This window comes from Cupressus sempervirens, chromosome 11 (genome assembly GCF_028749045.1).
Source record: "Cupressus sempervirens isolate cs-2001-9-10 chromosome 11, ASM2874904v1, whole genome shotgun sequence".
NCBI lineage: Eukaryota > Viridiplantae > Streptophyta > Pinopsida > Cupressales > Cupressaceae > Cupressus > Cupressus sempervirens.
In genome coordinates this window covers 774,203,090-774,222,645 of record NC_143128.1, presented here as the reverse complement: position 1 = coordinate 774,222,645, position 19,556 = coordinate 774,203,090, and the positions used below count along the sequence as shown (strand labels likewise).

The 19,556-nt window shown below is 32.2% G+C and overlaps 1 pseudogene; it reads left to right on the top strand.

Moving 5' to 3' along the window:
* The window catches only part of LOC149531892 (uncharacterized), a 161,571-nt pseudogene extending 142,429 nt beyond the window's left edge, over positions 1-19,142 (top strand).
* Positions 19,143-19,556: the final 414 nt, after the last annotated feature.

Here is a 19,556-nt window from a genome sequence, read left to right as displayed (position 1 = left end):
GTGTCCATGAGTCTGCCCACGAGGGATCAGCTCATGTAGAGAGCAGGGAAGAGCACACTAGTAGGCAGCACGAAGAGAGCCGTAGAGAGGACCAAGCTGAGTCTGAAGAGGTTGGTTTGAGATAGATGATGCAAACTATTCTAGAATGTTTACCTGCTCTTCAAGAATAGCCCAAAGTGCATCAGACTGAACAAGAGCATAGTCTGAGATCTAAGAGTCCTTGGAAGGATTGTCAGAGATCCATTATGTCCACTCAGATGAAGGATCTTTCAAGATCCAAGGTCAAGCCTTTCAATGGGCAAGGTTATGGTTATGTGGCCAAGCAGTGGCTTATTTCCCTCGACAGGATTTTTGCCATGCAAGATTTTGACAGCAATGTTAAGGCAAGATTTGCGATCACAAATTTAGAGAATTTTGGGGCCACTTGGTAGACAATTGAGGAGAAGAAGCTAGGAATTGATATGAGTAGTGTCATGTGAGAACTATTCTTAGAGAGTTTTCATGAACGATTCCTACCAAAGGAATGGAAATAACAAAGGGCAGATGAATTTCATAATCTTAGATAGTACACTATGTCAGTGACCGAGTATGAGCGTAAGTTTTATGAGCTCATGTCTTTTTCAAGATTCAGTGAAAATTTAGCTCAGTTGACACAACACTTTATTAGGGGTTTGAACAACCATATAATTGGAGGTGTTAAGGTATTTGAGCCAAAAAACCCTCAAGGATGCGGTACGCCAAGCTATCCTTGTTGAGAAAAGTGTGAACCTTGGTCAAGGAGGTTTTGTAGGAGTGTCAGAAGCTTCATGATCTAAAGGCAATTACAATTCAGGCAGTAATAGGAAGCCTTCTTTTTCTAAGGGGAAATAGTATCAGCAACAGTCTTAGCAGACACAACATTAGAAGGGATCAAATTCTCAGACTCAAGGTGGTGGCAAAGGTTCTAATTCCAAGAACAACCACAATGCTCAACACAATAAACAAAATCAGCCCAATCAGCCAACTCAGTGTAGCCAGTCTTTTGCTAGCAAGAATAGTCATCAGCAATCAAATGTACCACCTATGGGTGGAGGATCTGGTAGGAATACAAAATGTTTTTCATGTGGTCAGATTGGATATTATGCAGCTCAGTGTCCATAGCAAGCACCTCAGTTTTTAGGACCTAGGCCTACAGTTTCAAAGCCTACAGTGGGTGATGCAGGTAGAGCCCATAGATTTTTTGCAGCAGTTGATCACCATTAGGTAGATCATCAGGGAACAGTGGTTGAGACCACAGGTGCTATTCGAGGTATATCTCTTTCAATATTGTTTGATTCAGGAGCTACAAATTCATTTATTTCACCATCTATAGTTTCTAAGTGTAAGCTGGATGTGATGAAGCAAGATCATGGTTGGCAAGTGGAACTAGCCTCAGGCATTAAGGTCTCCATAGATTTTGTAGTTCATAAGTGTGGGCTTAGCTTAGGAAGCTTTGATACTGTAGTGGATCTTTGAATCATACCCCTTGGTTCCTATGATGTGGTTTTAGGCATGGACTGGCTTGGATCTCATAGAGCCAGTATAGATTGCAGGAAGAAGATTATTAAGTACCAAGATGACCAAGGGAATGATGTGAAGATAGTTGGGATACCAAGGCCTATATCTCTGCGGATGATTTTTGCTATGCAATTGAAGTGAAGTTTTCATAAGGGATGTCAGATATTTGTTGTTATGGTAAATGATCTTGATGAGGAAGATGCTGTAAGGAAGATTTTAGATCACCCAATTTTACAAGAGTACGTTGATGTTTTTCCAAGTGAGATTCTGGGCATGCCTCCGAAGAGGGACATTGACTTTAGCATTGATCTGATTCCTAGAGTAGAGCCTATCTCTAAAGCTCCTTATCGCATGACTACACATGAATTAGGTGAGTTACATCTTCAACTAGAGGAACTTCTGGCCAAAGGGAGCATTCAACCTAGCGTATCACCATGGGGAGCTCTAGTGCTCTTTGTGAAGAAGAAAGACGGTTCTTTGTGCCTTTGTATTGATTATAGATAGTTGAATAAGGTGACTATTAAGAAAAGGTATCCTTTTCCTAGGATTGATGACTTATTTGATTAGATCAAGGGAGCTACAGTATTCTCCACGATTGACCTTAAGTCAAGATACCATCAGCTTCGCATTAAGGAGGCTGATATTCACAAGACCGCTTTTCGAATGTGGTATGGGCATTATGAGTTCACAGTGGTACCTTTTGGGTTGACTAATGCCCCATCGATTTTCATGAGTTTGATGAATGGTGTATTCTGATCTTATCTAGACAGGTTTGTACTTGTGTTTCTTGATGGCATATTGATATATTCTAAGACTCAGAAAGAGCATGAGGAACACTTGTGGTTGGTATTGCAGTGTTTGAGAGACAATCAACTTTATGCCAATGCAGCTAAGTGTGAATTCTTCAAATCAGAGATTTAGTATTTAGGGCATGTCATTTTAGGTGATGGTATTTCAGTGGATCTTACAAAGATTCAAGCGATAATAGATTGGTCGACACTGACTAATGTGTCAGAGATTTGTAGTTTCATGGGTTTAGCTAGTTATTATCGCAGATTTGTCCAAAATTTCTCTAGGATAGCACATCCTATCACTTCTTTTTAGAGGAAAGGAAAGAAGTGCATATGGATAGAGAAATGTGAGGAAGCTTTCCAAAAGCTCAAGGAGCTTTTGACCAGTGCACCGATTTTAGCAGTATCGGATCCAGAAGGTGATCTCATGGTGTGTACAGATGCTTCTCTTGAAGGGATTGGGGCAATGTTGATGCAAAATGGAAGAGTGATTGCGTATGAATCACACAAGATCAAGGATCATGAGTTAAACTATCCTATGCATGATCTTGAGTTAGCAATAGTAGTTCATGCTTTGACAAGGTGTAGACATTTCTTGTTGGGGCACAGATTTGAGCTACATAGCAACCATCATAGTCTTCAGTACATTTTCACCCAGCCTAATTTGAATGCTCGCCAGAGATGATGGATGGAATTTCTATGCGAGTATGATTTTGAGGTTTAGTACATTTAGGGTAAGGAGAATGTGGTGGTGGATGCCATGAGTCACAGGAGACATGTGGTATCATCGATGACTCTTAGTGTGGACTTGAGGAGTCAGATTCTTCAGGCACTTCCTATGGATTCTTGGTATCAGGAAGTGTGCAGAGAGATTGATTCAGGAAGACCTTTGGAGGGTAGGTTTGCAGGTTATGTTCAAGAATCAGATGGTCTTTTAAGACATTTGGGGAGGATTTATGTGCTATTACTGGATGAGCTTCGCACCTTGATTCTAGCAGAAGCCCATCATACACCTTACTCAGCACATCCAGGTGTCAAGAAGATGCATGCTGATTTGAGATGTTTGTTTTTTTGGTCAGGGATGAAGCGAGACATTGCTGATTTTGTGGCTAGGTGCCTTGAGTGTCAGAGAGTTAAGGCAAAACATCAGCACCTGGCTGGACTTTTGTAGCCAAATCTCATTCCTTCTTGGAAGTGGGATATCATCTCCATGGATTTCATTGTAGGATTACCTATGACTATTCATCGTCATGATGCTATCATGGTCACCATTGATCGATTGACTAAGGTGGCACATTTCTCACCGATCAGGTCTTCCTACACAGTAGCTTCTATGGCTAATGTCTTCATACATGACATTGTGAGATTACATGGTATTCCTATAAAGATTACTTCTGACAGGGATCCTGTATTCACATCGCATTCTGGACATCACTGCAGCATGAGCTTGGAGTGCAGTTAAACTTCAGTTCGGCATATCATCTAGAGACTGATGGTCAGACAGAGAGGGTGAATCAGGTTTTGGAGGATATGTTATGGATGTATGTGATGGATAGGAAGACACATTGGGAGGACTATCTCTACCTAGTGGAGTTTGCTTACAACAACGGGTATCATAGTTCTATTGGCATGGCACCATTTTAGGCATTATATGGATGTCCTTGTCGTACACCATTGAGTTGGGACAGCCTTGAGGATCACATCCTATTGGGTCCTGAGATGCTTCGTGATATGGAGCAATAGGTAGTGTGTATCCGTGAGCACTTGACTATGACACAAGATAGACAAAAGAAGTATGCCGATGCTGATAGGACTGATAAGCAGTTTGCTGTGGGTGATAAGGTTTTCTTGAGAGTGCATTCGCAAAAGAGTCTAATTCGATATGGAAAGGGTTCTAAGCTAGCACCTCGCTTTGTGGGACCATTCGATATTCTAGAGAGGATTGGCCCAGTTGCTTACTGCCTTGCTCTACCACCCAGCCTAGCTCGCACTCATGATGTTTTCCATGTTTCAGTGCTTCGACAATATATGTTGTCACCTGCTTAGTCGGGATCTACACAATGCACCACTTCCTGGCATTGTCTGTTTAGCTTAGCATTATATATATTGTATGTACATGCATGTTTTTTTTGTAGGTTGCAGGTACTGGGTATCGACTTCCCTGAATTGCCAGGATGAGCATACCCTATTATACTATCTCAATGATAAGAGAAGGGAGATAAATTCTCGAGTCCAAATTCCAAACCCTTAAGCCAATTGTCCTAGTGAGGTAGGACAAGTATCTGGATATTTTACCTACCAAATGTGTCAAATGACATAATTCATGATTTTTAGCCCTTTAGACTAATTTTGTGTGAATTGCTCTATGATGGGTTTTCATATTTTATCTTAGAGGTCTATGATGAATTTTCTATTAATTAAGTCTTAATAAATAGATTTAATTAATTAATTATTTGAGAAAATTAATATAAAATATCATGATATTTGATATTTTGTTTATAATTAATTAAATGAGAATTAATTAAGGAAAAAGGAATTAAATAAAAGAAAATTAGAAATTAAAATTAATAATAATTATAAAATAATAATAAAGTAATAAATAAATAATAATAATAAAAGTTATAAAAAATTAAAATGAAAGTTATAAATATTTAAATAGAAATTATATAAAAAAGTAAATTGGAGTTATAAGTTTCCATGGGAATTAACACACCTTTTCATTTCTCATATGTCAACAACATAGGGGTTAGTGCATCAATTAAGCACATGGTGTCTACAACCCTATGACTCATCTAGAAGGTTGGAAAAGACCCATGCTTAGTTGATGACACCTTCTAGTTGTTTCTAGAAGCATTCTAGAGGTTTCCTGAGAGCTCTTTATATTCAGACATTCCTAGAAGCTTAGACATAGCGTTGGAGAGCAATTGGAGCATTGGAGGACTCGAGAACTCTAAAGGAGGGAGGAGCTTGCTCTGCGGGTTTTCTGAGGAAGAGTGAATTAGCATCAAAATTCAGGTAGATTCTTGTGATTTTACTTATGCTATTTCCACTTTTGCATTCCCTGTCTTCTTCGTGTCTTCCATATGTTTTCTGAAGATTTTCTTATTTTTATTGTATGCATTCTCAATATGGGTAGTTAAATTTATTTGAAAATCTTATATGCATAGAAAAGAACACGGGGCTAGGGATTAAATTGTAGCCAAGCCATTAGATAAACTATTGAGTAAATTTTGAGATCAAAAGTTTATAGGAAAATTTTGAGAATTGGAATTTGTATATTGTGTATATATATGTTTATATTTTTAAATCTGAATATATATATATATATATATATATATATATGCAATTTTATATGTGTGTGTGTGTGTGTGTGTCTATATGCTGTGATATTTGATTAAACTCTATATATATATATACATACATATGTATATATACATATATATTTAATTAAAAGTCGAATGACATATATTTCGCAGTGAGCAAATGTTAAACGCATCGTGATTTACATTGGAGGGAAGTGTTTTTAAAGAAACACAATATAAAAATAATAATAAGTAAATTTTGGAATGGGCGGGAGGGACTTATTTCCCCACCCCCACCGACAACAATGCCTATGTGGACTGCGGTACTGCAGAGTACCTGCGACCGCAAGTCATATACATACATACATACATATATATATATATATATATATATATATATATATATGTTGTGACCGGTGGTTATTAAACTCGCCGTGTGTAATGTGCGGTTATCATATGATTTATTAATTCAATTTTTTTTATATAGTTTATTTTGTAAATTAATAATTATATATGTATATGTATATATATATATATATATATATATAACATTATTAATAATAAATAATTAATATATTGATAGATGATTGGAATTTAAATAGTAATTCTTTAATAACAAATTATTTTAAAATGTTGAGCAATATAAGATCAATTTAATCTTTTAATTTGGAAAGAGGAATATGAAAAGAATTTCAATTATTATTTTGAAAATGATGGGGGTCATTATCAGTAAAATGTGTATACAAAAGACATTTAGAACATTTAGAAAATTGAGTCTAACGGTTTTTGGGGAGAAACTTTTATCTGTCAATACAATACATGGGTTAAGTAAAATGTGAAATTTCTCCACTTGATATTTAAATTGGAAAACATAAACTGAGACCTTTACATTTAAATTCAAGTTTGTAAATTTAGCAAAACCAAAACATGTGTTTGCATTGTGTATTCTTTATGCTATTGTTTTGGGTTTTTGGGTTGACTAATGTTGACCAATTATAGGACGTCTACCAGAGGCTTGGGGGGTTATATGATTCTGATGTCATGATGATGTTTGATCTTGATCTTTATAAACCCAACTATGATTATGTGATGGAATGCTCTATGTATTGGTTGTAATTACTGATTGTTATAGTTGAGATTCTTATGTATGAGACACTTGACTTAACCATTTTTGGTCATCAATCAGTTATCCTTGGTTATTTTCTAGTCACCATGATGGGACTGAAATGTGGATTTATTCTTGATGATGTCATGTTGTGACATGCTTGACTCAACCATTTTGAAGTCTTCGATCAGTATGATTGAGATATATTTTGGTTATTGAGAACCAATGGATACTTTTGATTATCAGTGATACTTCAGTTGCCAATAGAGAGTTGCTGTGATCATGACTTTCTATGGATGCTTGCTCATGGAGATTTGATACTTTTATGCATATTTGATGATTTTATGGATTATCTTTCATGATTTTGAGATTTATGATTTCATGAGCTTAGGGTAGGATATTTGCATGTAGTGTCGGGAAGTGGCTTGCAATGAGGGTTGGGGCCCTAAGAGGCTACCAGGGTAACTCATTGTAAGTTGGATTAATAAGTGATAACATTCACACCTAATACTAACTAAATGAACCTAAAAAGATAAGTGTTTTGGTTCTCACCCATGCCTTGAGTGCTTGTATAGACTAGGATGGGAGTAGTGAGAATGCATGGTTGCAACCTTGCATTCCATAGTATGCCTTGTCAGTATGAGAGGATACTAGTGGCCGCATGAGATTAGTATGGACCCATGGAGTTTAGCTAATTGCCAGGGTAACTTGTACGCGATAAATGTGATGACACTTTCCCGCTTGCATAGTAGGTTCCTACATGTCATTGTGTGCCTCTAGGATTAGATGTCAGATTTTGTGTCTAGAACCACTGAGTTAGTATACTTTTAGGATTCTCAGACTTGTAGAGATTTATGCTATGTGGTTTTTGATAGCCAGTTTGGGACTTGAGATTATCTCCTCAGCATGGTGGGAGTGGACCACTTAGGTACCATGCGGTTGGGTGGTAGTGTTTTTCCACTCTTATCATTTGAGATTCATTGAGACATCATGGCTGATGCATCCTTCATGATGGTGGATATGTAACCTTTCATTAATGATTAGCATATGTTAGATGATGTTATCTTATTCTTTTATTTGCATGTTAGATTACTTTCTGCATATGATATAGTATATGTTAGGAGTGACATTCCTACTATGTTAATACCGATGATCTCTTCGATGATTTAGAATGTTACACACAGAGGGATGGCTAGGATCCACGATGGTCTAATGATGCTATTTATGGTTGGGAGGAACCGTGCACTTAGTTTATTATGTTTGATCTTTATGATGGATGTATATCTTCTATGATGATGTATCATTTGATTATCTTTACTTTGATGTATCATGGATTAGAATAGGATGATGTATCTTATTTCACATATGTATATTATTTTGAGCTTTTTCATACCCTGTGACATGTACAGTGGATGATTGAGCATTTGAAATGTAATGTGTGAACATTAGACTTATCATTATTATTTCATGTGGATGTTGTACTAGATGGATTCATTAATGTTAGTTGTTTAGATGTAATTCAACGTTAAGGGATCTTAAAGAATGTAATCTATTATGTATGTTATGTTTAATTTCAGATGGACATTGCTATTGCTTCCATTATTATGCATAAGTTATATGTGGTATTTAATTTCATGTTTTAAAAAAAAAATGCTACCAATCTTAGTGAAATTCTAGGTTAATTCTTTGGATCCCTTGGTGGGGCATTACATTAGATCTAGAACTCCAAACTTAGTAACAATAACCCTTAGGGTCACTTACATGCATAGGTAGGTCACTCTACTTTTGTATCACTTTAGTGCTTAATAATTCACAAGTCTTCTCTCCTCACTATATGTAAAACATGAAAAACATCTTTCCTTTATACCATTCTCAATAATAAACCCTTGAGCCAGCTTTTCACATGTTAATTATATGAAATACACATTTAATTAATGTTGTTGGCTCATAGTTATACACAAACTTTCACACGTGTGACTTTTGTGCATGTGCACTCTCTAATATCATTAATAGTTAGTATACTATCTCTAGTTCACTGCACAACCCTTCACTATAATGGTAATGAACTATAGCAATCATACAATAGGAATTGATTTCTTAATACTCTATTTTCATATGGTTCTCTATGAATGAATCATATCTTTCATACACTATTGATTTTGGTTCTGTGCACTTACCCTTATCACAAATACATACTATAGTATGCACTGGTAATTGTACATCATTAGATAGGTAATATAATGTTATCAATACAAAAATCATAGTCTGATGCTCTATTAGTCTTTTGCAAACTTATTATTATGTTGTCATCAATGACAAACACAACCATGAACATATCATATCAATGTTCTATAATGCTCCCCCATAGCATCAACATTCATGCTAATAATCTTCCCTTTTTGCATTGATGGAAATATAGATGAAAAACATCTAAGTTCCAAAAATAACATCATGTTCTACTTTCATCTCAATTTATATACATAGAATGTTTTTCATGTTGCTTTCTCCCCCATTAACATCAATGTCAAAGATTATACACAAATGGTTCAGTTTCTTAAACATACAATGTTTTATTAGCATGATCACAAGCTAGTCTATTTCTTTACAACTTTTGTAAATAAATCCATAAGCAACTCAAGTTTCTAAAGAAACTATTGCATACAAATTACCAATTACCAATTATCAATTACCAAGAGTCCCTTATTGACTCTATTCATCATAAATACTCCCACATTGAGGAAGCATCAACATTCAGTATAGTCTAACAATAGTGCTACATACCTATGGACTGATGCACTTTTGCATCTTCTATTCAAAAGTAGGTAGGGGCATGATCCCAAGCATAACTCTTAGATACTCAAATGTGTCCTTTGGTAAGGCCTTTGTGAAAATGTCTAAAATTTATTCCTTAGTATTAATATATTCTAGTTTAATTTCTTTCTCTAAAACTTTCTCTCTTAGCACATGATACTTTATAGAGATGTGCTTAGTTTTAGAAAGCAAAACAAGATTCTTAGACATGCTTACTATACTTGTGCTATCATAGTAAATGATAATAGGTTCTTTGAATGTAACGCCAATGTTCTTCATCATTTGCTGAATCCATATAACTTTATTATAGTTGTTTTCTACTGCAACATTATAGTGCCTACCCCTAGTTCGCATTTTTGTTATCATTGTCAAACTCTTTTAGGGCTAGTTTTATGTTGATGGTTAGTAGCAGTGTTTTGAGATTATCAAATATTGTGCTATGGACTCAATTGATATGTGATGAGATTACTTAGACTCTACATTTCATATATGCATGATGATTATTACATTGCTTTTAGTTATTGATGATGATTAGATTGATTGATGGTTTATTATCACATGTGTTTTCTTATGGATACTTACCCCATACTTCCATGTGTATGGTGTGCATGTTTGTTCTTTTGTATGGCATGTCTGATGTGGTTAAGGAAGGGAGTCATAGTCACCTGCTAGTCAGAATCTACACGATGCACCACTTCCTGCCATTGCCTATTTAGTCTAGTATATATTGTGCTTGTACATGCATGGTTTTTATGCAGGATGTAGGTACCAGGTATTGACTTCCCTGAATTTCCAAGATGGGCGTACCCTATCACATAATCTCAATGATAAGAGAGGGGAGATAAATTCTCAAGTCCAAATCCCAACCCTTTAAGCCATTTGTCCTAATTGGCAATTAGGACAAGTATCTGTGTTGAGTACCCTCCGAATATGTTGGATAACGTAATTCGCGATATTAACCCTTGGTTTGATTTTGTATGTATTTTGGCTATGATGGATTTTTGTATTTTATTTTATGAGTCTTTGATGTATTTTCTATTAGTTAAGCCTAATTAAAAGATTTAATTAATAGTTTAATTTAATAGAAAATTAATATGATATTTTAATATTTATTTTATTTAATTAATTGAAAAATTAATTAAATAAAATAATTAAATTTGAAGATAAAAGTTATAATTTCAAAGTTGGAATGTGATAATATTTATTTAAATAAATAAATATTTATCATTTAAGTTTCGAAAATAAATGTAAAAGTGGAAAAGATATTAAAATTATTAAAAGATTCTAAATTGCATTATGTGTACCTGTGATTAAAATATAAATATATTAAGATAAAACAAGTGGAGCTATTAAAGTTGGTGGATGATATTTAAAAATAATAAATAAATTAAATTGGAAAGAGTAAAGTAAATATTATATTAATTAATGTGCATTATTTTAATGTTTTCTCACATAGGAGTTTGCAAATTCTCGAGAGTTGTCATGTAGACAACACAGAAGTTTGCACTCTAAGTATGCACATGTTGTCTACACTTAGGAGTTAGCATTTTATTTGAGCACATGGTGTCTACAACCTTATGAGTTATCTAGAAGGTTGGAGAAGACTCATGCTTATCTTCTAGTTGTTTCTAGAGACATTCTAGATGCATCCTAGAGGCCTTTAAATAGAGGCTATCCTAGTGTGTTTGGACAAGCTTCAAAGCTTACATGCATTTGAGAAGCTCATATGCTTCTACATCCTCATATGTTTTTACATGCTCCTATTCTTCTTCAAGCACTTCTAGTCATGTGGGAATTCCAGTTGGCTTGGATCTTGGAAGAATTGCGAATGAGGAGAATGAAGAGATTTTCTATGGACTTCTGAGGGATGGAAAATTAGCATCAGTGTCCAGGTGCACTCATGATAATCACATAATTTATTTTCACTCTTTCTCTTTCTGTCTTCATCGTGTCTATTATATGTGTTTGAATCTTCTCTATAATTAAATCTATAAATTGGAATCTAGATATTTAAATTGGTTGAGAAGAAAACAATAGAAAACCCTAGCTTCCATTCATGAAAAGAAAATTAGATCTGAATCGGGTTTGGGTTCGAATTTATATTGTGAATTATATAGACAAGATTTGAAATTAAAATAGAAATTTTAGGTTGAAATTTCGAATGGTTAGATGTAATCTTTCTATCAAATTATATATTTTTAGATGCATTTGGACAAACCTATTTTAAGAATTAATAGGTAAATTTAGAGAATGATTATTTTAAGGAAAAAATCTTAATTTAAAGAATTAGAAAAAATTTTGGTTTGGTTTAAAAGTTATATTTAGGTTCTCCTTTTTAAATATGTAAAATTTGCATATATATATATATATATATAATTATGAAATTGCAGTAATATTTGATAACAAACTGTTTATATATGTATATATGTATATATGTAAATATATATACATACATATATATACATATATATACATACATATATACATATATACATATATACATATATATATATACATATATGCATATATATACATATATATATATATATATATGCGTATATATATATATATATATATATATATATATATATACATACACACATATATATATATATATGTATATATATATGCATATATAAATCGCAGTAGAAAAAACACTTTAAATTTTGAATCGTGCATGTTAAACGTTTTATAGAAAACGTTATAAATATTAATGTAGAATCGTATTCAAAATACAATTATTTTAAAACATTTTTTTGAAATTTTTTTTTATAATGCGTAGTGGAGGGATGGAATCCCATGCCCACGTGCTTTCCTTATGCAAAGTGCCTGCCGTCGCAGGTACTGCGACGTCAGTAGGTACATAGTACCTACTGCTACCGCAGGCCCTCTGACAGCAGGGTACCTACGTACTGCAATGACAACGGTTAATTTTATATGTATTACAACATTTATAATTGTTTTAAAATTATGGGTTATGAATCGAGTTTTGGCATTTCGATGTTAATAAAACATTATTTACAATTGTTATATATATATATATATATTATTAATAATCAATCATTGTTAAATGAATGATTTGAATTAATAGGTCATTCTTTATAATAATAAATTATTTTATAATAATATATTTTAATAATATAGGATTAATTTAATTATTTAAGTAGTATGAATTATGAAAAGAAATTGATTATTGGTAATGGGAATTTGAATTACTATGGTATTATTAATACGTTATGTATTATTAAATAAATTACTGACATACCTTAAAGGTTAGTTAAATATTAACTAATGAAGTTCATGGAGGGATTCTCTAGATCGATTATTTATAGTCTTGATGAGTTTATTATTTATTAATGTTTCTTGGGTCTAACAAACTATTAATAAATAATGGTATAAATAGTTTAAATAGTTATTAATTAACCAGATTAAAGTTAATGATTGAAGTTCTGTAAATGATATTAATCAATTTGAATTGGTTAATAATTTAGAGGAGTATTAATTAATTGAATTTTTAAATCAACATATATAGGGGAAAACTATTTGAGGATATTAATATTGGGGTTTTTATTATAACTTGTTATTATTAAAGTATTAATGGGAACATTGTTGAAGAGTGATGAATTTGGTTATTATAGGATTATTAATAAGATTTCCAATATAGCTTGTTATTAAATATTAACAAGATATTATTATTGAATTATGAATATGAATATTTGTGTATTGGATTATGGTTGACTTTTAGTTATTAGCCAACTGATATTCATTGGGTTGATGGTATGGTTGTGTAATTATTAATTAAATCAATTAACTAGAGTTAATTGGATTTAATTAATAATTATGTTATGTAATAGAGATTTAATTGATATAATTCTTTTAACGAGATTGTAAAAAATCTTGATATTGAAGTTGATAAGTCTTACTCTAACGACTTGAATTATGACTTTAGATATTTTAATGGTGAGACTTAGTAATATTTAATTGAGAACTATTAGAATGATAAAAGATCATGGACTATGTACCTATGTTAATTGATTGATTTAATTGATCATTTTGATAAAGTTATAATCTTCTTATTCAAGGACTGGTAACTGGCCCTCTTATAAATTTAATAAATAATGATCCTTTGATAATGTTGAAAAGTTGAAGTAACATTAAAGAAGAGTTAATCAATTAGAATATGGATCATAGTTAAATAAAGAGAAAAAGTTAATTAAAGGTCAATGATGATCAGTTTAATGAGTTAAGTATTTACCCTTAAGTTATTTTTAGAATATTATTTTAAATAATGGAAGGATTATACTATCGAAAAAAAAAATGGGTTGACTTGTAGGTCAAATGATTAAACTTAGACACTTGAGGTATACTTACAAATAGAAAATTAAAACCCCTACACTTAATTCAACTATGTAATATAGCAAAACCAAAACATGTGTTTGCATCGTGTATTCTCTACTGCTTCTTTTTTTGGGTTTTTGGGTTGACTAGTGTTGACTAGTTTTAGGTTGTTACTAGAGGCTTGGGGGATATGAGATGTGATGGCATGTTGATCTTATTTGGTCTCAATCTTTATAAACCCAACCATGGTTATGTGATGGAATTCTCTATGAGATGTTTGTATTGTTATAGTTGAGATTCTTATGTATCTGAGACACTTGACTTAACCATTTTTGAGTCATCGATCAGTTCTCCTTGGGATATTTTTCGGTCACCATGATGGGACTGAAATGTTGATTTATTTCTTGATGATATCATGTTGTGACATGTTTTGACTCAACCATTTTGGAGTCTTCGATCAGTATGATTTTGAGATATATTTTGATTTTTGAGAACTAATGGATACTTTTGATTATTAGTGATGACTTCAGTTGCCAATAGAGAACTATTGTGGTCATGATTATCTATGGATGCTTTTCAGATGCTCATGGAAATTTGATGATTCTTATTGTGGATATTTGATGCTTTTATCATGGATATTTGATGATTCTTTGTATGGATTATCTTTTGGATTTTCTTTCTAGTCGCTTGTATAGGATTGGGGTGATTTTATGATTCCATGAGCTTAGGGTAGGTTATCAACTTGTAGTGTTGGGAAGTGGCTTGCAATGGGGGACGGGGCCCTAAGTGGCTACTAGGGTAACTCATTGTAAGTTTGGTTAATAAGTGATAACATTTACACACTAAATGGGGATTAAATGAACCTAAAAAGATAATTGTTTTGGTTCTCGCCCATGCCTCGAGTGCTTGTATAGACTAGGATGGGAGTAGAGAGAATGCTTGGTTGCAACCTTGCATTCCATATTATGCCTCATCAATATGAGAGGATACTAGTGGCCATATGAGGATCAGTATGGACCCATGGAGTTTAGCTAACTGCTAGGGTAACTTTTACATGATATATGCGATGACACTTTTCTGCTTGCAGAGTAGGTTTCTATATGTCTTTGTGTGCCTCTGGGAATTAGATGTCAGTTTTGTGATTGGAACCTTTAAGTTAGTATACTTTTAGGATTCCTAAAATTATAGAGATTTATGCTATGTGAATTTGATAATCTATTTGGGACTTGAGATTATCTCCTCAGCAGGGTGGGAGTGGACCACTTAGGTTCCACGCGGTCAGGTGGTAGTGTTTATCCACTCTTATCATTTGAGATCCATCCAAGACACCATTGCTAGAGCATTCTTGGTTGGTATTTATCTTCATTATGTTCTTGGATCATTATGATAGATGGTATACCTTATGATGGATGTATTTACTGGTATGTTTCTTACATTGATGATTTGCATATGTTAGATGATTCTTTACTTTGCATGTTAGATTATTTTCTGTATATGATGAAGTATGATTTAGGAGTGACATTCCTACTATATTAATACCGATGATCTCTTTAATGATTTGGAATGTTACACACAGAGGAATGACTAGGATCCACGATGGTCTAATGATGCTATTAATGGTTGGGAGGAACCGTGCACTTAGTTATTTATGTTTGTAATATATGGTTATCTTTTATAATGGATGTTTATATCTTCTATGTTGATGTATCATGTATTGTTTATGGTTTCATTTACTTTAATTGCACCATGGATTAATATTGGGTGATGATGTACTTTATTTACACGGATGTTTATTTTTTTATGCTTTTTATACCCTATGATATGTATAGTGGATGATTGACCAATCTAAAATGTAATTACTAAAAGGACACTTGTATATTGTTTAAGAACATTGAATGTATCATTGCTAAGGATGTGATGTTAGATGAATAGTTAATTTAGATGTGATACAACGTTAAGGGATCTTTAAAGAATGTAGCTTGTTATGTATGTTATGTTTATTTGAATTATTGCTTCTATGAATGTTATGAATGATTTTACTTTCATGTTTAAAAAAAAAAAATGTTTGGCAAACTTAGTGAAATTTTAAGTTAATTCTTTGGATCCGAGCGGGGCATTACATTTGGTATCAGAGCTCGAGTTTCAACATTGAGAGCTCTAGGTATATTGGAATGCCACTAGTTTTTAACTAGTTGAACAAAAACAAAAAAATTTGAACTATCATGTGTATCTCTTTCAAACTGAAAAATTGAAACTAGGTGAACTAAAACACAACTTAAACTATTACTTGCATATTTTTCATACTTCAACACTTAGCTTTCAAAACTGAAAATTCTACTAAAAACTTAAATGAGGGAAAAACTAAAAATTGAAAACTCATTTTTGTTGCAAAACATGTATCTTTCATCTATGATTTAAGGTATTATGCCCTTGATTATCTTTGCAAGCATTAAGTTGCTCTTGTTTGGAATATGTTAGGGGATCTATTTTAGTAGTTGTTAAAAGAATGAATGTTGGATTGATATGGTTTTTGGTTTATCATTAAACCAGAATCATATTGTTCTAAGTGTATTGTAGTGTTCTCAATGGAATCATACTTCCCTACCAGGAAAAAGGGTTCAATGGGACCCGCACAATGAGTATCTTAGTTTTTCATTCTTGTAGGCTTCTAGGAGTAAGCTTAATTCAATGGGGGGCAGATGTAGTGCCTGACCCTAGTTGGTATTTTTGTTATCATTGTCAAACTATTTTAGGGCTAGTTTTATGTTGATGGTTAGCAGCATTGTTTTGAGACTATCAGATATTGTGCTATGGATTCAGTTGATATGTGATGAGATTACTTAGACTCTACATTTCATTTATGCATGATGATTATTACATTTCTTTCAGTTATTGATGATGATTATATTGATTGATGGTTTATTATCACATGTCTTTTCTTATGGATACTTACCCCATACTTGCATGTGTATGGTGTGTGTGTTTCTTCTTTTGTACGGTGTGTCTGATGTGGTTAAGGAAGGGAGTCGTAGTCACCTGCTAGTCAAGATCTACACGATGCACCACTTCCTGCCATTGCTTATATAGTCTAGTATATATTGTGCTTGTACATGCATGATTGTTATGTAGGATGCAGGTACCGGGTATCGACTTTCCTGAATTGCCAAGATGAGTGTACCCTATCACATCATCTCAATGATAAGAGAGGGGAGATAAATTCTCAAGTCCAAATCCCAACCCTTTAAGCCATTTGTCCTAATTGGAAATTAGGAAAAGTATCTATGTTGAGTACCCTCTGAATACATTGGATAACGTAATTCGCGATATTAACCCTTGGTTTGATTTTGTATGTATTTTGGCTATGATGGATTTTCGTATTTTATTTTATGAGTCTTTGATGTATTTTCTATTACTTAAGCCTAATTAAAAGATTTAATTAATGGTTTAATTTAATGAAAAATTAATATGATATTTTAATATTTATTTTATTTAATTAATTGGGAAATTAATTAAATAAAATAATTAAATTTGAAGATAAAAGTTATAATTTCAAAGTTGGAATGTGATAATATTTATTTAAATAAATAAATATTTATCAATTAAGTTTCAAAAATAAATGTAAAAGTGGAAAAGATATTAAAATTATTAAAAGATTCTAAATTGCATGATGTGTACATGTGATTAAAATATAAATATATTAAGATAAAACAAGTGGAGTTATTAAAGTTGGTGCATGAGATTTAAAAATAATAAATTAATTAAATTGGAAAGAGTAAAGTAAATATTATATTAATTAATGTGCATTATTTTAATGTTTGCTCACATAGGAGTTTGCAAATTCTCGAGAGTTGTCATGTAGACAACACAGATGTTTGCACTCTAAGTATGCACATGTTGTCTACACTTAGGAGTTAGCATTTTATTTGAGCACATGGTGTCTACAACCTTATGAGTTATCTAGAAGGTTGGAGAAGACTCATGCTTATCTTCTAGTTGTTTCTAGAGACATTCTAGATGCATCCTAGAGGCCTTTAAATAGAGGCCATCCTAGTGTGTTTGGACAAGCTTCAAAGCTTACATGCATTTGAGAAGCTCATATGATTCTACATGCTCATATGTTTCTACATGCTCCTATGCTTCTTCAAGCACTTCTAGTCACGTGGGAATTCCAGTTGGCTTGGATCTTGGAGGAATTGTGAATGAGGAGAAGGAAGAAATTTTCTATGGACTTCTAAGGGATGGAAAATTAGCATCAGTGTCCAGGTGCACTCGTGATAATCACATAATTTATTTGCACTCTTTCTCTTCCTATCTTCATCGTGTCTGTTATATGTTTCTGAATCTTCTCTATGATTGAATCTATAAATTGGAATCTAGATATTTAAATTGGTTGAGTAAAAAAAATAGAAAACCCTAGCTTCCATTCATGAAAAGAAAATTAGATCTGAATTGGGTTTGGGTTCGAATTTATATTGTGAATTAGATAGACAAGATTTGAAATTAAAATAGAATTTTTAGGTTGAAAATTCGAATGGTTAGATGTAATCTTTCTATCAAATTATATATTTTTAGATGCATTTGGACAAACCTATTTTAAAAATTAATGGGTAAATTTAGAGAATGATTATTTTAAGGGAAAATTCTTAATTTAAAGAATTAGAAAACCTTTTGGTTTGGTTTAAAATTTATATTTAGGTTCCCCTTTTTAAATATGTAAAATCTGCATATATAAATATATATAATTATTAAATTACAGTAATATTCGATAATAAACTGTTTGTATATATATATATATATATATATACATATATATATATATACATATATATATATACATATATATATATACACATACATATATACATACATACATATATATATATGCATATATAAACCGCAGTAGAAAAAACACTTTAAATTTTGAATCGTGCATGTTAAGCGTTTTATAGAAAACGTTATAAATATTAATGCAGAATTGTATTCGAAATACGATTATTTTAAAACATTTTTTTGAATTTTTTTTATAATGCGCATTGAAGGCACGAAATCCCATGCCCATGCGCTTTGCTTATGCAAAGTGCCAGCCGTCGCAGGTATTGCAACGTCAGTAGGTACATAGTACCTGCTGCTGCCACAGGCCCTGCGGTAGCAGGGTACCTACGTAGCACAATGACAGCAATTACTTATATATGTATTGCAACATTTATAATTGTTTTAAAATTGCGGGTTATGAATCGAGTTTTGGCATTTCGATGTTAATAAAACATTATTTACAATTGTTTTATATATATATATATATATATATATATATATATATATATATATATATATATATATAAAAGTATGTATATATATATATATATATATGTATATATATATAATTAATAATCAATAATTGTTAAATGAATGATTTGAATTAATAGGTCATTCTTTATAATAATCAATTATTTTATGATAATATAGTTTAATAATATAGGATTAATTTAATTATTTAAGTGGTATGAATTATGAAGAGAAATTGATTATTGGTAATGGGAATTTGAATTACTATGGTATTATTAATACGTTATGTATTATTAAATAAATTATTGATATACCTTAAAGGTTAGTTAAATATTAACTAATGAAGTTCATGGAGGTATTCTTTAGATTGATTATTTATAGTCTTGATGA